The sequence below is a fragment of the Pleurodeles waltl genome, chromosome 4_2 (genome assembly GCF_031143425.1).
Source record: "Pleurodeles waltl isolate 20211129_DDA chromosome 4_2, aPleWal1.hap1.20221129, whole genome shotgun sequence".
Taxonomy (NCBI): Eukaryota; Metazoa; Chordata; class Amphibia; order Caudata; family Salamandridae; genus Pleurodeles; species Pleurodeles waltl.
The window spans coordinates 99,629,130-99,650,996 of record NC_090443.1 but is presented as its reverse complement, the minus strand read 5'-3'; the positions used below and the strand labels follow the sequence as shown (position 1 = coordinate 99,650,996).

At 45.8% G+C, this 21,867-nt stretch overlaps 1 protein-coding gene across 2 annotated transcripts in view; it reads left to right on the top strand.

Annotated features, from left to right (window-relative positions):
- Positions 1-21,867, top strand: part of LOC138292312 (fidgetin-like) — a 221,211-nt gene that overhangs the window by 86,021 nt on the left and 113,323 nt on the right. The window contains exon 1 of one of the 2 annotated variants that reach the window (XM_069230855.1): positions 19,430-19,787. The exons of the other annotated variant lie outside the window; for it this stretch is intronic. The gene's annotated coding sequence lies outside the window, so the exon portion shown is untranslated. Of the gene's footprint in view, positions 1-19,429; positions 19,788-21,867 lie in introns of those variants that run through there. 2 annotated transcript variants of the gene reach the window in all.

Below are 21,867 nucleotides of genomic sequence, written 5' to 3'. Positions count from 1 at the left end.
AAATAAGTATTTCTCCAATAAGATTCTACAATCTAAGAATTCTGCCAAAGAGTTACTTAAGACAGTAAAATGTCTAGCCAATATTCCGATACTACCAATAACAACTGTAGTAAAGCTTTTTGCGATACCCTGGCAAGATTTTTTTAGACGAAGGTGGAGAATGTTTTTAACACCCTTGTTATCAGTAAGCAGAGTGTGCCTGAACAGCAGTTGATAAGAGAAGCACCTCTCAGTTTGGAGATTTTAAATACCTTTGCCCTGCTTACGACAGAACGGGTCTTTAGCCTACTCAAATCCTCTGAGTCCGGCTCTCTAGCGGAGCCTTGTCCACCTAAAATTGTACACCTTGCCCTGGAAATTGTAAGTACCCACCTAACTGAAATTTATAATGAGATAATTAATACAGGTTACATTTATCTTGATTGGGAGATAGCTTCAGTTCTTCTGCTTTTAAAGACACCCACTCTTCATCCGCAGGATCATAATAGCTATAAGCCCATATTCTGGCTTCCCTCCATAATTCATGATGCGAATAAGCTTCTGGACCTGACACAATTCGGTTTTAGAGGGGCACTTAACACTGAGTCAGCTTTGATTGTTGCATCAGAAGAGCTAAGGTCCACATTGGATGGAGGCGGCAAAGCTGCCTTGATCCTATTGGACCTCTCTGTGGCGTTCAACACGGTCAGTCACGTCACCTTGATTGACCGGCTTTTTTAGCTCAGCATAAGACGCTGTACTCTTCGTCTGCTCAAATCCTTTTTTTCAGAAAAGGAATAACATGTAACGATGGGGGAATTTAAGTCCGAAACCTTCCGTTTGCCTAGTAGGGTGCCACAAGCCTCCTCTTTGAGTTCCACCCTTTTCAATCTGTATGTCACCCCACTAGCAAAGCTCATCAAATCTTTTGACTTTTCTGTTGTCTCTAACGCCGATGACTTGCAAATAGTGGTCCCTGTATCTAGCAACCCTGATGAAACAGCAGTCAGAGTCAATAACTTTGTGAGACAGATTGATAGTTGGATGAAAGTCAGTTGTTCATTCTGGGAAAATTGAAGACTTCTTTTTCAGCAATGATACCTCCTTTTGGTCACCAGGTTGGAGGCCCCAGGAACTAGGCTCATTGCTCACGCCTGTGAGGAAAGTGAGGAACTTGGAGATTGTTTTTGATGGCAAACTGACATTTGAAGATCAAGTAAATGCCCAAGTATCATCTGTGATTTTCACTTTGAAAGTTATCAGGAAGATATGTCCTTTCATCCCGGTGCTATTGCAGAAAAATGTAGTAATGGCATTGGCCTTTTCAAAATTGGATTACGTCAATGCTTTATTTCTGAATATCCAAAAGAGATTGGACCACAAAGTGCAGATGCTGCAAAATGTGGCAGCACAGCTTAATTTGGATATCTCTAAATATCAGTCAGCCTCACAGGCATTGGTCAAATACCTATAGGTAAAAAAAAATAAAAAAATGTAAGGCACAGTATATTGCTTTAAGGCATTGAATAATGTTGGGCCAAGTTACTTGCGGAACAGGTTTATGTGGTATTCCCCGTCAAGAAAACTTAGATCTTCCACTCACAAACGTTTGGTGATCCCAAAGAATAAACAGGCTTATTGGGGAGGTAGAAGTTTCATTCAGGGAACTGCTAAGTTATGGAATGTGCTTTATTGGTTGTCCTAATCTTTCGTCTTTCAGGAAATCTCTTAAAACCTGGCTATTTAGCAATTAAGGGAGCATCTCTTTCATTGTGACATGTATAGCACCAGACGCCTCAGGGCATTCGAGCAATCTACAAATCCAAAAATAAATAAAATAAAATCACAGTCCACTCTACAGACATTTGCTGACAGTACTTACTCATGCAATGTTTTGATAGAGGCTGCTGGCAGCGATCATGTGTTTTGGTGTAGAATATGGTTTGCATGCATTTTATATATGTATTGTCAATTATATGGTGCACATTTGGCCAGGGCGCAGTGGAAATCAGTGCATAGCAATAAAAACAGCATGAGGACTATGTTGAGAAATAACAAAATGAAGGAGTTTAGATCATGCGCATCACTGAGGGCTTTGGTTGATATCTGCATCTATGGTGGGGTCTGGTGGAGCTCAAGAAGAGGTGGGTCCTCAGCTAATTTCTGACCTGTGGAAGTGAGTGTTGAATACTAATGTGTGGTGAGATGGTTACCAGATCTTCAGTGCAGAGATAGATGGCTTGATGACTGGCATTCTAATATGTTTATATTTCATCATCGTGAACCAAGCAGTCTCAGCGGTTAGCTTCTTGGTCACGATGGCAAGTGCTTTAGCTGTAGCTACTTTGTGCGTGATGCAGAGGGTTCAGAAGAGTATGTCAGCTTGAAGGGATTCCTCACAACAGGTCCTTCAAAAGGGGAAGGAACTGCCAACATAGGTCCTTCAGGTTGGGAAGACTTGCCAGTTCTGGATATTCAGGTGGGAGATAGAGGATGAGGGATAGGGGTTTCTACATTGCCTTTTCCTGTGCTATTCTGGGTTCAGGGATGCTGGCAAGAAATGTGTTGCCGTTGTCCAGAGAGGAGGGGACTAGGGCTTGAATGATGTTCTTAGGTCTGACTCAGAGATGCATGAGGATTGTTGAAGGAGGCCGGCGTGGTAACCATTTTCAGCATAAATGCTGTGGTCAGGAGTGGAGAAAAATATCCAGTTTGTGAGAAATCAGGAGCTGATGACTTGCCATTTTCTAGTGGAAAAGAAACTCTTGATGCAAAAATCTGTGGGTTAAAATACAGGTCACCCAAAATAATGGAGGCAAAAACTTTTACAAAATACGCAGAAACATTTATGCGTTAGGGTGAGAGAGTAGTTAGTGTGTCGGTCAGGAAAAGAGATCGGTTTACAGTTAAATGTTTCATGTAAGGTTTGGGATTTGAGACAGGGCTAGGGCTGCTTTAGGTTTAGGGTAAGTGTTACAGGTAGGTTTGGGGATAAGAATGAGGAGAGGACTGGAGTTAAAGTTATTAGCAGGGTGGGTGTTCTATTGAGGGTTGGAGGCTACGCTAGGAAAGCACTGAGGCAAGGGCAACGGAGGGTAGTACTTCTGTTTTTAGAATTCAAAGAGAAAAGAGAAAATCCAAGATTTATCTCATGGGTCATCAAATCCCAGCAGAGGATTGGCCTTTTTCACAGGTTAAAATCACCTGACAACTTACCAGAATTTATCAAACTGAGGATAACACCACCAACAAACGATTTATATGGTGACTAAAATCTGTTGTCACCCTTTATATATTCATTTTTGCAACCTCCAAAATCCATGTTGTGGCCAGCCAATCAAGACAGTCTATTTCGGCCCCCACATGCCCCTGTGAGTCAGGGTGTGCTCGCCAATAGAATGCTGAAATTAAATCATTGACGGTATTAATAACATCCCCAGGGGCACTGAGTTGTTTCCTTCCCATGAGAGCTCGGGCAGGGAACAAAAACCAACTCCTTGCCAGCACTCTTGCGGTCAGGGAACATAGGTTTGTTTTAACCCGACAGAAGCAGAAAGACAAGCTGCTCCGGCTGGTTGAAGCAAACCAATGCATTTGGCTCCCTCCGCACCCAGGAAGGAGGCAGGCAGGGGAGCTGGCAGGCCTCTTGGGCTGTTGTGGTCCCATCACCATTCCAGGGCATCTAATTACTCTGGGTGTCCCGAGTTGGGCAGAGGCACCCAGAGCAACTTTATTATTTATCAAGGCCCAGTGGATGGGGTCCCTGGGTCCATGTAGTTGCTCAGGGAGTGAGCCACGATGCCCCACTCCCCTTCAAATAATTATGTGGCTCTGGGGGATGGGATCCCCAGGGCCATGTAATGGCTTGAGGAGTGGGGCAGCATGTTCTCCTTCCCTCAAATAACAGTGTTGGGACCCAGTCCTGACCCACATGGGGGGATTATAATTGAAAAGGGCATGCTATTATTTAAACTTTTACAGTGGACCTACTGTACCACTAAAAAAAGAAAAATTGTGTTAGAGGCCTGGGTGGCTGTAGATACACATTCTTTGCATACTCCTGCCAACTAGTTTTGGGTTTGGGTGTTTGCCAGTTGTTTTTCTTTGATGTCTTTCGAGTCATGAGATCAAGTCAGTCCTCCTCTGGGTGATAGTGAACATGGGCATCGACTACACTGGTAGATTGTTTTTTATCACTGTTGGGTTCGGACATATGTGCCTTTACTCCGTTGCTGACTCTGTCACGGGTGGCCTTTTGGTTTGCATACCCCATTTCCTTTGTCAGTATTGTTTTGATCGCATTTCAGATCTGCGTATCGAGTTACCTCTATATCGGTTTGGTTCGACCGCGGCCTTCGTAGGGCCTCATACTTCAGACTACATCACAGTCTTATGAGAATGCCAGACTGTTAATGGAATGGATGATCTTCTGTTACTGCCTGCGCTGCCACGCGAAATATCCCCGCACTGTCCAACACCTGGTCTGTAACCTCTGTTTGTCACAAGATCACAGGAAAGCGGATTGCAGTGCATGCCAATCTTTCCGCTCGAAGAAACTCTTTGGGACCGTCAAGTGAGTTGCCTGGAAATGTTGCACAGAGACATCTTCAGTGACCCATATGCCTAGGCGGAAGAAAGCCAACCATCGACTATGGAGGAAGAGGCATTTTCCATCAAGATTGGTTCCGACTCCAACCTCGAAGTCGAAAAGGAGGACGTTATACTGGCTCCGCAACCAGTTAGTATGGTAACTCCTGCCCCCATACATCATATGGATCATTCCAAGAGACACTCAGCTCCTCTGAATCCATACTTGGAGGCTTTTGGTCCACCACTGTCTTCTGCCCATGGTTGGCATTGAGCAACTGGTTCAGGTGCCCCGTCTCCTGGCTTGGCACTGAAACCCCACTCAAAGCCAAAGTCTTGGGCATCGAGTACTTTGAGTAAAAAAAACGACAGTCGGCGACTACTCGACCATCATGCCGAGCCAACTGTTGCCGTTGACCGACTCGACGCTGAGTGGATCTGGTTCAGAGCCGAACCCAAGAGTCCAGTTCTGACAAATCAGTAGAGCCAATCCTACATAGACTGCAAGAACAGGTGGATGTGAAACAAAAACAGATCCACATAAGCCTCACACCAGAGGTATCCTTGCAAAAACGCCACCACCACCTAAAAGGAGGCTTTTCAAGGGACTCCCAAGCAGAGGAAGTGAGTGGACAAGGCTACTAGCCCTTTGTCCCTTCCACCAGCCTCGTCATCTCCGCATCCACCTCCTCCATCACCAGCTTCACCTTTTCCCCCGCAGTACAGAGAAGATCCATTGGACATATCACCACAAGGGTCTCCTCAATCAGACACTGCTAGGTATGGTGGGAGAAAAGATACATTCCCCCCCCCCCCCAACAAGATGACCCCTGGGATGCCTAAGATGCTGATCTCCCTGCAGACACAGATCCAAATGTATATCCTGCCGGCCCTTGTTCTCCTGATGATGCTACCTCTTATCAGGAGGTTATAGCTAGAGCTGCTGCGTTCCATAATGTGGAATTACATAAAGAGCCTCTAGAGGAGGACTTTCTCCTTGATTCACTCTCAACCACCCATAGGGCCACACAATACCTCCCTATTTTGATGGGCATGCTACAACACGTGGCAGATATATATAAGGATCCTATTAGGGCTAGGGTCATAGCACCCACAGTTGACAAAAAATACATGCCTTCCCCATATCGCATATAGATTAGGGGACAGTTGCCACCTGATTCCCTCTTTACTATCACTGCTCGCAAACGTGTCAACTCGCATTCAAGTGGGGATACCCAACCTAATAAGGACAGTAAGCGGATCAATGCTGCGTGGAAGAGAGTTGCGGTGCAAGCGGCTAATCATTGGTGCACTGCCAATTCTCTGGGCCATCTGGCGCATTACAACGCCCACTAGTATGAAATGGAATACCTCCTCCAGTGTCTCCAGGATGAGCATAAGAAACGTGGGCAAAAACTTGTTGCAGAAGGCAAACTCACATCCAACACCTCTGTACGCTGTGCATTAGACGCTACTGCCACTGCAGCTAAGGGGGTTAACACCCTATTTTTAGCCTCCAATTTCAAATTCCTTCACATTTACAGAACAATTTATAATTTTCAGTTTTACATTTTGCCTCTATTGATATACAGTTAATTTTATTACCTATAAATATTATTTAATTTTCTAAGCAGTTGCAGACCCCCAGTGTTCCCTGGACCACAGGTTAAGAACCACTGCTCTAGCGTACATGGAAAGCTGCTGACCATAATTTTGCCTATGTGTATAGCACACATTGAAATATTGACGTCTGTAAATTGTGAATCTATGCTGCCATTTTGGTTAGTGAAATGTTTCATAGCCAGAAATGTGTTTAGGAAAGCTTGCACATTGTGTCGATTTTCCATTTCTATGCATGCAATCCAGGATTTAGTACAGTTATAATAATAAGAAACAAAAATTCTGCAGAGACCTTACCTTAAAATGCACATAGAGCAGAAATGTATAGTGATGTATCTAAATTTTTAGAGAATTCTAATTTTGCTACATCCTGCATCTTCAGTGGCTAGATGTGTAGTTCCCTCTTAATTTTGAATTATTTGGCTCCCTTTGGTTGCCTGTCTTCACTTGACCTGCGTGGATTATAACATTATTCGGAGCATTACTTTGGAATTATTGAAGCAAAACCATGAGTGTCCCGCCATGATTTTTTTGCATAATCACATCTAGATTTTGAGGTGAAGTCCTACATATGAGCTGCCTGAGGCTCTGGGGAGTGATCGCCCTCTTCTCCAGAGTGTGGAATCTAAGACTCTAGTAGAGGATCACGTGATATTCCAAATTTCCCACTGAGCCCTTAGATTAGACTCTGTTTGTCAGCTCGGTGTGGTTTTTGGTCACACCCTTTTTAAGGGTGAAAAGGCAACAGATCTACATGCTTGTGTCTAGTGGCCCAGCAGGATTTTCTCATTTTGCTCGAACTTGCATGCTCCAACGGGGAGGTCAAGGTGACCTTTTGGAGCTAAATCCTACTGGTCTTTCTGGAGCCAAAGCCTGTCGAGCAGGCTAGATTGAAATCCCAAACGTCGTTGACCTAAGGCTGAAGACACACACCTTTTGCTGTTTGCTTGGTACATACCACATTCCGTAATTGTGAACATGCCGTTCTTGAGTGAGGAATTCCATACCAGCTGTGGCCTGCTTAGACTATCCCCAATCCGTCTCAACACTCCTCCTTAACTGCGGTTGGTTCATGCTTACAGACATTTAAGGGAGGGTTTGAATGAGAAGAGCCCGAGACTTGGTTAGACTGTGGTCGCCATGTATGAACCAGTGGCTAGTGCACACAAACAAGACACTGTTTCCCATGAAGGCAAGGACATGTTTTTTTCACAAGTCCCATTATGCCCCCCATAGCTTTTCCAGTACGGAACCCTTAAATCGAGTTATACTCGCTCAGTTCCAAGATTTTCTTTGTGTTTTTAGAAGTAAAATAGTTGGCAAAGTTCAGACGTTTAAAACAAACTTTAATTATTTCACATTTTATTGCGCAGAATAAAACTGTTGAAAGGATAATAACAAGAATGTATTTTTTATGCCCATGTGGAGACGTTTTACACACCCACTCAGGTTTTTTCACCTTCCCTCTCCTTGATATGAAGTTTGCTCTTTCTAATTTTTTCTTGTCTGTAAAATATGTGAAAGTTCCAACAGGTCACTCACATACGTGTTCTTGTACATGTACAACCACACATGACCTCGCCTAAACCTGCCTCTTAACCTAGATGGAATTCAGTTATAGAGTTTTCAGGTTATGTTTCACCGATTACAAATTGTCACATCTATCTCTTTCCTGCAATGAGCTAGAATAAAAGTCATTTTTCATATCTTGCGAAGAGGAGAAGCACAACTTGGAAACCACCATTGGCCTGCTTCAGATTGCTACCATCAAGGTCCATCTACCACCATACTTCAGCCTCGAAGGTGTCAGAGGCCCTTCCGCAGCACCTTTCAGTTTCCATCCCAGCTGCATTAAAAATAAGTGAGAGGAGCTACAGTAGAAATGATATATCATTGGCCCAGTTCATCATCGTCATCTTGCATTGAAACTGGTGGCTGATTAGTGGTAGTATGTTCTCCTGCAGACCCCTGGACGGGGAGGGCAGAAGAAGAACCATAAATGTCTTTGAACTAAGCACCGTGCTCTGATTCCCACCATTATAGTGGCCTTGCAAGATTCATGTCTGTGGAGAGAAAGACTGTATTATTCTTTCAATTCAGAAATTCAACTGGTTTGATGCTGATTAAAGATTTGTAGCTGCAGGGCAGCATCAGCGCATGTTTACATTTTGCGTGCAGCTTTCAACATGGAGGCAGTTGTTTCAAAATGGAAACCTGCCATCTTTTGAGGGACACCTGATGGTAGTCTCTGGTCCTGCCTGATGAGATTTAGGGTGACCAGAGATGGAGTTTGGTGAGAGACCAGAAATCGGTCAATAACTGGAGAGTGTCATGTTTTGTGCCCTTTTGGGTCAGGGATTCTCATTTGGAATTCCACTGGCTGATTTTTTTTTAGATCCTTTGCATAAAGGACATAGTAGTATTTCATGGCTTGCCAAAGGCAGACACTAATTCTGGGATCTAATCAGAGCAAGTAAAGTGCTCCTAGGCAGAACCAGTAGTCTAGACGTAGAATTTCTCTGCCAGACGCCCTGTGTCCTCCACCTTCATCAAGAGTCAACAGACCTTAGCCATGACCGATGTCAATACTCTATTGGCTGAGGGGTTCCAAAGCTGACAGTGAGCCTGTTAGGAGAAGCTACTGAGAAGAGTTGACTGACCACGTGCAGGCAGAGAAGCAGTGCTTAATTTTTGCTTGTTTCCGGTGAGGGGCACCGGCACTTACTTTTGACGCTTATTTTTCTGCCTCAGGCATTTACTGCGAGCAAAAGACACATATGGGAAAGATGGAGGAAGAGGGGAGGTGGAAAAGTGTCACAGATGGAGAAAGCAAAAAGCTGCAAGAAGGAGCTGAAGGGGCAGGGTGTGGCTTTTAATAGATTGAAGAGGCCAGAGATGGCTTCAGGATTACGCTGCAGCAGCCGCGTGTTTAAGAGGGGGGCTTTGGGCTCCGGCACCTTTTTATTTACAAATAAAGCACTGCAGAGAAGAATGTATTGATGAGAAGCAGTAATGCCGTTGTGTCCTAAAGCATGCCACTGGGCACTGAGTGCTCCAAATGTGATAATGCCCATCCCACTAAAAAGGTCCCAAGTGTGTTGAAATGTCATTGAGTTACTCGCAGCATCATCATGTTCAAAAGTGTGTTGATTCCCTTGCTGTGATGCAGTCCTGAACAATGTTGTAAGCAGCATGATGAGTTGGACAGTGAAGTCTTCAACGATATCCCTCAGCATGACAGGTGGATGTTGGGGAAGATTATGCCGACGTGGACGAGGGTAAACTCTGCATCGACCACCGTTCTGGATCTGCAGTTCAGTCCACACATTTCTGGCGATGGGGGGTAACTTACTCTGCGGAAGTTGCCCATCATAGAGTAGGCTCTTCCCGGGGTAGTTGCTTGTGCAGAGCTGCTAATGCTTGTTGTTTATCATTCGCGTAGCCTCTTGTGCAGATTTACAAGGGTTCCATTGGATTCTGCTGCACTACTAGAGTTTTCGTGCACTGTTTGGTTTCCCTTATGTGTTTACTGTACAGGGAGTGCAGAATTATTAGGCAAGTTGTATTTTTGAGGATTAATTTTATTATTGAACAACAACCATGTTCTCAATGAACCCAAAAAACTCATTAATATCAAAGCTGAATATTTTTGGAAGTAGTTTTTAGTTTGTTTTTAGTTTTAGCTATGTTAGGGGGATATCTGTGTGTGCAGGTGACTATTACTGTGCATAATTATTAGGCAACTTAACAAAAAAAAATATATACCCATTTCAATTATTTATTATTACCAGTGAAACCAATATAACATCTCAACATTCACAAATATACATTTCTGACATTCAAAAACAAAACAAAAACAAATCAGTGACCAATGTAGCCACATTTCTTTGCAAGGACACTCAAAAGCCTGCCATCCATGGATTCTGTCAGTGTTTTGATCTGTTCACCATCAACATTGCGTGCAGCAGCAACCACAGCCTCCCAGACACTGTTCAGAGAGGTGTACTGTTTTCCCTCCTTGTAAATCTCACATTTGATGATGGACCACAGGTTCTCAATGGGGTTCAGATCAGGTGAACAAGGAGGCCATGTCATTAGATTTCCTTCTTTTATACCCTTTCTTGCCAGCCACGCTGTGGAGTACTTGGACGCGTGTGATGGAGCATTGTCCTGCATGAAAATCATGTTTTTCTTGAAGGATGCAGACTTCTTCCTGTACCACTGCTTGAAGAAGGTGTCTTCCAGGAACTGGCAGTAGGACTGGGAGTTGAGCTTGACTCCATCTTCAACCCGAAAAGGCCCCACAAGCTCATCTTTGATGATAGCAGCCCAAACCAGTACTCCACCTCCACCTTGCTGGCGTCTGAGTCAGACTGGAGCTCTCTGCCCTTTACCAATCCAGCCACGGGCCCATCCATCTGGCCCATCAAGACTCACTCTCATTTCATCAGTCCATAAAACCTTAGAAAAATCAGTCTTGAGATATTTCTTGGCCCAGTCTTGACGTTTCAGCTTGTGTGTCTTGTTCAGTGGTGGTCGTCTTTCAGCCTTTCTTACCTTGGCCATGTCTCTGAGTATTGCACACCTTGTGCTTTTGGGCACTCCAGTGATGTTGCAGCTCTGAAATATGGCCAAACTGGTGGCAAGTGGCATCGTGGCAGCTGCATGCTTGACTTTTCTCAGTTCATGGGCAGTTATTTTGCGCCTTGGTTTTTCCACACGCTTCTTGCGACCCTGTTGACTATTTTGAATGAAACGCTTGATTGTTCGATGATCACGCTTCAGAAGCTTTGCAATTTTAAGAGTGCTGCATCCCTCTGCAAGATATCTCACTATTTTTGACTTTTCTGAGCCTGTCAAGTCCTTCTTTTGACCCATTTTGCCAAAGGAAAGGAAGTTGCCTAATAATTATGCACACCTGATATAGGGTGTTGATGTCATTAGACCACACCCCTTCTCATCACAGAGATGCACATCACCTAATATGCTTAATTGGTAGTAGGCTTTCGAGCCTATACAGCTTGGAGTAAGACAACATGCATAAAGAGGATGATGTGGTCAAAATACTCATTTGCCTAATAATTCTGCACTCCCTGTATTTGCATAGTTAGTGTGGTTTCTCGTGCAGAATTGGCAGCATTTTTAGTGCGGTGTTAGCTTGCTTGTGCAACCGCAATAAATAACTCTTGACTTACAGTTGGTGTCGTTTTTTGTGAATGATTAGCTGCATTTCTGAGCATGATCTGTGCCCAAAATTAAAATGGTTTCATGAGCACAGTTAGTGTGGCTCCTTGGTCTAATTTAAAAGGCTTTCTTGATTTCCGAACATTTCATGGGTGACAAAGACCGACTCACTCTTGATGCCAGTGTTTGCCCCGAAGTGATTTCCACTGTATTTCTTTTTTTAAACAGGGAGTGTCCGCCTGTATTCTCGCTTCACTTCCCAACCTGCTGACAGGCATTCCTTCCCCACCTACAACTGCAGCGCTTTTCATTTAGGCGCTGAACGACGCGCCGGAGTCCGCATACTGCTGCTTCTTATGCAGATGTGAAGTGATGTCGTGTGCAGTTGTGGTTTCTTGTGCAGGGCTGATGTGATTTCTTGGTATTGGTTTATTTACACGGTTAGATGGTTTCATGGAGGGGTTGTTTTTAGTACAGGGTTGCTTCCTGGGGAGAGTAACTTGCTCTTCCTGCAGGGTTACAGCTTGTGGGGCTAGTTAGTGTGGCCCCCTGTGCAGGGTTCAGCCCTCTTTGCGTTGCCTGTTGGTCGCCCCTAGCTTGCCTCGTTCTCCAGTCTGGTCCTTGCAGTGATTCGGTGCGCGGGCGGCATTCCTTGCAGTGTGGCGCAGCCGCTGACGGCGGGGGTTGCAGGACGGCTGCCTCTGGCCGCCAGCGCTCGGTGCTGCCCTCTTGTGGTGCAAGTCCAGAGGCCGGCGGGCTGCTTGGATTTATTAGGAAGGGGCGCAGCTGTCGGCCATGACGCTGATAATACAGAAAGCGAGCCTACACCAGCGTGCCACTTAATGAATAATAAAGGACGTGTTATCAAAAAAACTCAGGCCCACTCGGGGGATATGTCTCTTTGAACATTCGCCGGCCTATCATAGCGCCTTGGTACTGAGGACCTGTGCGAGTAGGTGCTCGGAACAGGCATTCACTTTGCGCAGAAAAGCTCCGCATGGCACAGCGGTGTAGCACGGGCTGCGGAAGCGTGGTGCACCCCCACACCACTTCACCACTAACAGGGCCATTACCTGAACACGCCTCTGACAGGGGGCACCCCACAAACCGACTGGTTTCATGGCTAATGAGTGGCCATCCAGCCCAGCTGGAGCGACCCCAGGAGGACGAAAAGAGGGACCGAACCTCTGACCTGAAGCTACACCTAGCGCTGCAGCGTGTGCTTAACCCACGGGGCTGTCTTACCGAAATGGAAAATTGGGGAAGCGTTTTCTGCCATTGTAGCCATTACAGCTCCAGTATGATGTTTTGGAGTGGAGAGGGACATCCGCCCACAGCTGCCGCCGTTCCCCTCTCTCCCCCTTTTTATTACCTCTCTATCACCCCCCCCCCCCCCCCATCCCTCCCTCCCCCTTTTCTCCCTCTCTCCTGTTCCTCAATCCCCTCGGCGGACAAGCCAAGGCCAGTACTCTCGCCACATTCTCGTCTCTGCCCCTCCGCTCACACAGCAGCCCTGAGGAAAACACTGCGATCCAATTGTGTGCAGCCATTTCCCTGGAAGCTAAAAACCTGCAGCCGGAATGTAATAAGGGCAGGTAATAACTGTCCTGTCCCCTCAGCCCAGACTAATCTCCTGGCCTGCGCACGGTCACACGTGCTGCCCGCGGGGGAGGAGGCTGTCCTCCCACATCGCTCTCCTCAGATCGCATGACTGCTGTGTAATGCGAGCTGTGAGCTTTCTATCCGACACTGTGAACCGTGGACACAACGTGTGATAATGTGCTCACACCGCCACAACGTGGAAATGTGTATTCGCTTTGCTGCAATACGAAGTTTGCCCCCCCTCTTCAGGCCGTGACATAAAAGAAAAAACTCTTTGTAAGAAGGTGGAAACTGCAATTAATACATGGATTAACAGTGCGATCATACTAAAAGCGATGTTTCTTACTGCGATGAGTTGAAAACTGCGTTTTCCCCATGGCAATTTCCCAAGTGGATTTTATTCCTTTGGAAATAACAACAGCGTACATTCGAGCCGCATGAAGATGGTCATTCTGGGTATGGTTGGTTATTTGAGAACTAGGTTGGCTATTCACGGTACATCTTAAAAATCCAATTATTCCCTGCCTTGAAGCTTCTCTGCTTCCTAAAAGCAACAGACGCCTTGTCACCCTCAACAAAAGGGGAACATCTTGAAGGAAACTGTATTTTTGGATATTTGAGCTCAAAGAGCAAAAAAACCTTCTCTTACGAAGAAACATCTACATATTTGATATAAAACAATAAACGGAAAAAGACAGGGCATTGTAGGAACAATTGTCTTTGATTAAAAAAAAAGGCCACAATGGCGGTCACATCATTCCACTGACGCATGCGTGCATTAGAAAGCATGTGTGCACCAGCGGACGCCACTTGATTTTAATTTTTAATTTAGAAATCCAAGGCCACTTGGATTAGTAAATAACAAAATTGTTTTATAGCGTGAAGCACTATTAAAGAAAAAAAAAAGCATCATAGGTGATGGGGGTGAGTGTAGGGGTGAACGGAGGAGTGGGGAGGCGAGAAAGGAGAAAAGCAGCACACCGAGAGTTGGTGGGCAAGCACTTCATGGATATATGGAGATTTATATATTTATATATATATCCATATACATATATGGAATCACACAATGGATACTCCTGTAAAACACATGCAGACATCACACTCAGGACTCTGTGTTACCTGTATAAGAAAATAAATTCATGAACTAAATAGGAGCGCATTGGATTTAATCGATTTCGAGATTTGGGAGATACTTGATGGGATCGGTGCAGCCGTCAGATGGCTATCTGTCCATCTGTTGAAGAAATATATATATATATATATATATATATATATATATATATATCCATATACATATATGGAATCACACAATGGATACTCCTGTAAAACACATGCACTCAGGAGCGTTCAAGAAGAAAAGCACACAGAAGAAAGAGAGCGACAAAGAGTTTTGGAAAAGGAGCACTTGGGAGAGACAGCTGGAAAAACATGCACTCTTATGAATTGTTTAAGTGAAAAGAAAAACGTAGTTCCCTACAAGTAAGTAGTTGGAGGACAAGAGTAAATACTATATGTTCCAGGGGAGGAGCAGACACAAGATACACAAGGCGAGCTGTCAAGTAAGGAGTGAGCAAATGAAAGTACCAATAATGCCATCCAATTGTAAGCAGTGGGCACGCTTTAAACCCACTGTATGATCTGGTAAGCTGACATTAGGTCTTTTGAAACCAGACACTTTCACTGTCTGGTAGATGCGACCTAAAAATGTGTTTTCATCCTTTGTTGTTTTAAGGTGATATATTAAGCCCAACGGGTATGCACAGAGAGGGTTTGATGCTGGTTGTGCCATAGGACCAAGCTGCACCTCACTTAGTTTTAAAAAGACTGAAAACAGAATAGGGTTGCTTGTGCTCCTCTTTGGAGGGGATGGGACCAGGATGGTTTAGTAAGGACTGGCCTATTGGAGCAGCACCATGATTGATTTGTATATGGTTGATCCCTACACAGCACCTATAAAGGGGTGAGAGGAAAATCTCTCCTTGTCCAACCTCCCAACACATCAACCACTTTCACTAAAGGACAAGATAAACCAGTGCTTCCACCCCCACCCCTCCTTTTGGGTTATCAAGTTTTCATTAATTCAACACCCTGTAGTCCCTCATTTGTCAAGGGACTGGGTGCTCCCACCTGGCTCCGGGTGAAAAATGAATTAATGAAAACATAATAACCCAAAGTGCGTATACGAAAAGGGAGAAATATTCCCTGATACGCAGAGTGAGCTAAGCCCTGATCTATGACCGGTAGGAGAAAGTAATTACAGGGATCTGTGAAAGTCCTGATGAAGGCCGATTGACCCTAGGGGGCAGTAAAAACACGGCCGAAACATGTTGACTGATGAACAGGTACTGGGGTGAACAGGTAATGGTATCCTGATATCACCACCAGAGGTCCAATTTTAATCCTGTCCTGGCTGGTCCTATAATAAAATTAAGGAAGGGGACTCAGTTTTATGTCCTGTGGTTGTTCTGGTCCCCGTCTGTGTTTTTGTGCTGTTGCGTCACATTTTTTGTTCCCCACCCTTACTGCTCCACTCCAATATGGGATTACGTAGGAGTGTGTTAGCAGCAGCCCACTGATGAAGCATGCCACAATTAGTGTATGAGGGCAGTTTTTCACACTGGTGGTCACCCACCCGTGGGGGAGGGGTGGATGCACTTGTTTCTCTTGTCCTTTAGTGAATATGGTTGATCCCTGCCCAGAGTGGCAAAGTGGGCAAAAATAATGATGACTGGTTCACGGGTCAGGCGATTGCCTGTGGCGAAGATATTTGCAAGCATTCCACCAAACATCTTTTGTTGTTTTAAAATTCGTTTAGGTTACACTGTGAAAAGTGTGTATCTTTTGTATGATAAATGAATAGTGGGAATGTGTTTATCCTTCTTGTCATGAAATGTGTACTCTTCTAGTGACATTGTGAACAGTATTCACTGTATTATAAAATATCAAAGCCGTGAGAGTTTATTTTGCCATCTAAACTGTGAAAGGGCATACTATTCATGTATAAACGATGCGCCGTTCTGAAGATAATACGAACATTGGATTTTTCTCTGATAATTGTGTGCTTTATCCTCTTGATATTTTGGTGTGGTCTGCGTGAGAAGAACAACCTTGTGTATTCTTTTGATTATAAAACGTATGTATTTATTTTGTGATAGGAAGTGTGAATTCTTTTACGATCATGTTAAGAGAGTAAAGTTTCATAGTGCCAGCGTGAATAATATATGTTATCTATATCGATGGGAGGAGAAGCCTGGACTCGTTATGTGATTCTTTTTTTTTTACTTTAAGTGTTTTATAAAACACTATTTATCATTAAAAAAGTGCAAAATGAAACATTTGTTTAGTAAGAAAATAAGCCACGCCGTCGAGAGTCCAGTCAGTGACATAGTTTTCAGCTTCTGACGTTTTCATTGAGCAAGTCTTTCTTTAAAAGATCCGTTTTAGCAATTTCTTGAGTCAGAGTTGGTTGGGCTCAGCTCTGAGGTGCGGGTTTGCAGTTTTGGACCTTGACTTCGATCGTGTCCCTCTGTGTTCCTGATGGTTAGAGTGTGTGGTGTCAATAGGAGTGATTTTGCTGTCCAGTGGTTTCTAGTGGGATGCTTTTCTTACCTGAAGGACCATTGTTCAGGAAGCCTTGTGGATGAACCATCATATCTTGTCATAGTTCCTTGCCCTGTGGATTGCTTACCTTCTTCATCTACCCCCCCAAATTTGAGCAAACTGCACATGATTGTTTGAGTCCATATAAAAACTCTTGAGTGAATCAGCAAATCCCAGAATGTAAAATAATTTTGGCTCAAAATCCACTTGTTCTTGTTTTGAGAAATTGGAACTGTTCTTATATCGATCAGCTTTCTTCCATTGAATATAAACATATGTAAATGATCCAGATGTGTGCATTTGTTTCATCAGATCCTCAACACCCTTCCGGAAAAATACAGTTTATTGATTTTGAAAACAGTATTTCTAATTTTAATGTTTAAAATTGAAATTTTCTAGAATTTCAGCATTCTTTGTCCCGTCTGTGAACCCCTTACTTTGCTTTCCAGGTCCATGAAACAAACATGCTGATAGGTTTGTCAAGCATCGTTATTGATTATTTTTTTCTTTTGCTCTATACTCACTTTACTTTAGGAGCCTGTTTAAAAGGCCACAGGAAGTTTTAATGAATTTGTTTTGTACAGAGTAAAATGTCATGACCTTCCAGCTTTAACATTGTAGTTTAAGGTTTACCCAGGTCCTTCTCTCTATGTTTTTCGTCGTCTTTGGAGCCTTTGAAGTTGGGGTGACAGCAATAGGCTCCACTCACACTTTGTTGGCAAAAGAAAATAATATTATTTTCAGTTTTTATTTTAAAGCCTGTTGGCATCATTCGTTGTGTTCTTGCATTGAGTCACAATACTGTCAAACGACGAAGGTCACAAGGGTTTGGCCTGCTGGATTTTCAGAAAGAGCACTAAGTTTTTCCGATTTAATCTCCTTGTATGTAAATTTCCCTCCCACGACGGTGCTGAAATCTGGACTCGTGGAGCATTGCAGAACTAAAATGTAGGGCCAGGGAGGACAACCCTCTGTAATGTTTCCTAGGGCTGGACTTCCCAGCCTCCTCTTCATAGTGTTAGTTCTGTGGATACAAAGAGATACTGTTTTCTGCCTGCCAGTTGGTATTTCTCTGATGTTCATGGTGCCATAGTTGTACTTGAAGGACCGTATTTGCACTGCAGAAAACAACCATTCCAGGAAGTCTGAACACTATAGACCTAATACAAAATAGTAAGTGCAAAAGGTTAGTCCATGTGTTCTTTTTAGTGATGTGGACACAATAGAAGGATTATATTCTGCAGTTTATTATGCTTAGCTCGAGGGTGGTGGCAACGTCGAGTGACGGGCACTGCAGCAGAGGCGAAGCAGCACCTAAGCAAAACCACAGGAAATGTAAAGGTTCATAACTGACCTGCGACAGTTGGAGGGCCACTCCTAATCTGAGGTGGTGACCCACAAGTGTCACCCTGACTCTACCGTTCAGCCCTACTAGCAGAGTTGGTTTCGGCCTCGCCTTTTAAGACCGTGCCCACCTCCAGCTCCTAGAGGCACTTCAAAATATCCATGTGGTAGTTGGCTGTGTGCCACTAATGCACGTAGGTTACGTGGACACCAAGTCCGGTGTTAGGCTCGTTAGGACAGTGTTACACATTCCTGTTGGGTAAGTGTGCACCCTGGGCTTGGAAGTAAAGTTACACGTTCCCCCCGGATGCACAGTACCTTGAGCATTAGATTGGCAGCATTCACTACAAGCCTGAGGAACGGCATCCTTTGGCATAGAGGAGCTGTGCGGACCGTGCTTTACCACTACCCACGGGAAAGAGACCTTCGCCGCAAGTGGGCAGTGTTTTACAACTACCCTAGTGAAGATAACCCCTCATGCCAAGTGGGCAGTGTTTCACCACTACCCTAGTGAAGATAACCCCTCATGCCAAGTGGGCAGTGTTTCACCACTACCCTAGTGAAGATAACCCCTCATGCCAAGTGGGCAGTGTTCGCCGCTACCCGGTGCAGTTAGACCCTCGTCCCAAGTGAGAGCTGTTTCACCGCTACCCCAGTGGAGACGGACCCTCGTCCCAAGTGCGCACCGTTTTACCAATCCCGTTTGTGAAAAGCCCCAGTAGTGTTTCACGTCTACCCTGATGAATAGTGCGGCCTGCGTGGCTGGGCACTAGCCCACTGTTTCCATGGTGAAGAATACGTCTTTAGCCTTTAAGGCACTGCCGCCTGTGGGCTTAGCAGCCATCAAAAGTCATCCCTTCTGCCGTGGGTTGCTGTTTGACAGGCCATGCAACCCTTTGCGAGCTTCCAAGGATCTGTCCCACAAAGGACTTCCCCTCCAGCTCCTTTCTGAGGGTTTACAGGGCAGCCCAAGTTTGGAGAACATTAACCCTCCTGCCCGGGGGGTTGACGGACAGTGGGCCCAACGCTGCCTGGGCTTTTAAAGAGTGGTATTCACTTACTCCTTTTAGGGGTTGAGGATATTACTGCCTCGCCCACCTCTGGCTTTCCTCGAAGAGCAGGGCCGCCGCTGTTCGCTCATGATTTCCGAGCAGTAAGTACCCCATCAAGGGGAAACATGGACATTGCCTCGGTGGGGGGTTTTACGAGGGGTCCTCTCCTCCAGATGAGGGTGATGAGCAGTGGCCAAAAAGCCGTGAAAGGTCAGTCGCCACTGCCCCTCAGGTGGGCAGTACCTGGCTTTAGTCCACGATGAGAGCCCGTGCACCCCAGAGGATGCGAGGCACAGTGCTCCCTCCCCCTCACGCCGAGCTGCAGCCCTCTTCCCTCCCTGGGAGAGCGGCAGCCTCGAGGCACTGAGAGGCCAGAGAGGGCGCGATTGGTCCTTTCCCCCTCCCCGGCTCTGCGGGGAGGGGGGTGGCGGTGCCCTGTCCGTGCAGCTGAGCCTGTCACACAGCCATTCACCCTGTCACTGCTGGCCGGCCACATGCGCCCCGCCCCCACCCACACAGCTCCCGGGCTCCCGCGGACGCAGAGCCGGGGCTTCCCTCATACACAGAGCCTTCCCGCACACACGCAGGCTGCCCTCATACACGGGGCCCTCCGCAGGCGCACGGGCTTCGGGACACGCACGCTGTGCCCCACACTGATGCACGCCTATCTCGGATCCCACACACACACTTGTGAAGAGCCCCTCACTCATGGGGCCCTCGCCCACACCGAGCCCCGGAACCCCCTCGCTCCGCGCTCCCTGCCTGCCCTGAATTTGGATTATTTTGACTGCCTTTTGGGGGACAGTGTGTCGGAATGAGGTAAGGCGTTGCATGTGTAATGAGATATGCTTTTGGGTCCGAGTTACTTTGGATTGACTCGTAGGCAGAGCAGGCATGGAATTTCAGTCATTTAACCGTATTTCCTGTGTGTGGGTGGTAGGAAGACGAATTGCACGGCATAAAAGTGAATTTCTCCTAATTTACTGAATAATAATGTTTCAGGGAAGGGCTGTTCTGGTGAGCGAAATGGAGGGTCGATGACGAGTCCGTGGCAGGGGGTGCACTCGTTAAGGAAGACGCACCCACTGCTTTTAAGGTTATTGGGGTGAGAGGGTGCGAGGCAGGGGTGCACAGCCTCTATAGATTGACATCGTTCTGTTTTTCTTTGAGACCGGTCTAGCTAAGGGGGGCGTTCCCTGTGAAAATGTGCTTTTCTCGGATTTCTGCTGAAGCCATAATTTGCCCCGAAATCCCGCAGTTAAAATGTAATCGGACATATTTGAAAATCCATCATTGGAATGCGCTGCGACACGATACCGATGACAGACTGTGCTCTTTACAAATAAGTGTACCGTTTCTTCTGAATAGCGTTGTCTAGGAAGAGGCAGTTTGAAAGAAGCTGCTCTCTTTCCGGAGCTTTGAACATATACCAAGAAGATGTTGGGCAGCTCAGAGCCCTGAGGGAGGTGGGCTGGTAGATGTCATTTGATATTGATGGTCCCAGGACACACATTATCCGTATGGACAGAAGGCAAATATCGATTTTACGGAGTGCTTTACCTCGCTGTGCGTAACGGCCCTCTCCTCCCCGCCCCAGAACAGAACAGCCAGAACAAAAAAATACTAGGGAAGGTACTTCGTCCAGGGAAGGAGCGGCTCATAGCGAAATTCGGCGAAGGGCAGATGGGCTGGGAGAGTGCACGCCACAGGTCCGACAAGACCGATGTGTGAATGACTCTGTCCAGCCCTACAGGCCCTTCAAAGGCCCCACTTGTTTGGATTTTCTGATTTTTCCTATAAGTCAGTCATGGCCTGGTTAGAGTTCGCTATGGGCGCGCATAGGCTTCGAGGCACATACGCTTCCAGTGGAGATGTTCGTGAATGTAGAGCGGTCCCAGCTCCTGGCCTGTAAGAAGGGATCTAGACATCAACCCTTGTGCATGGCCAGGGCGTGATGCGCAAACAGAACACGAGCCCCCGGCCCGGCCGCTGTGCACGGGGCGAGCCCTGAAACCCTGTCTCCCAAGGAGAGGCACGCGCTGGTGTTTACCTCCTGTGCAGTGTCCTCGAGACCGGGCCCGGCCCCTCCCGCACATCTGCCGCTGTCATCGTTGCCTCAGTGTCAGTCCTGCAGCTCCTGACATCATCAGTTCTCGCTTCCGCTTTCCCTGCTCCAGCATCCGGGACATTACAGGGCTCCCCTGTGCCCCATGGGAGAGTCCAGAAATTATGCCACCCCGCAGTGATGTTTGTTTGTGTCATGCCATTATGTCTTCCTCTTTACAAAAAAAACCCTCAATGGTTTTCTCAGCTTCTTTGGTCAGTACCTTTGGGCCTCCAGCCTTAAAGAAGTACTGCCCCATAGGCGCCAGATATGGAAAACAAACAGGCCATGTTCGAAGGTGTTTCATTGTGTAGACTTGTAGGTAGGTGACGCGGGCCAGTCCGAAATTTATTCTGACTTCCACTGGAAGGTAACGAAATCCCTAGAGATTTTGGGTCATGTGGTTGTTTTTGTTGTTATTTTTTTAAATCTGATGATTCTGGCATCTGAGTGAAGAACCTCTCTAAGAAGCGCCAGGGTGATTTTTGGAAAACCTACAAGCAAAGCATTTCCGAAGTCAATACGATACACATCTAAGGACCACTGTGTGTAAATTAATAGGGGAGTGGAGTATTTTTTGCTTTTTCATCGGGTGTCAATGTGATAGGTTGTTTTTACTCTGTGCTTGATCAGCCTATGTTGTTGAGATGCGAATGTGAAGTAAACCCCATAGATTTTCCCATTTAGCCCAGTGGTAGAGCTGAACACGCGTGCTGTAATGGAGTACCCAGCAATTACCCGTCCCAATAGTAGAGCCCAACAATCACATGTAACAGTAACAGTTCAACAGTCACC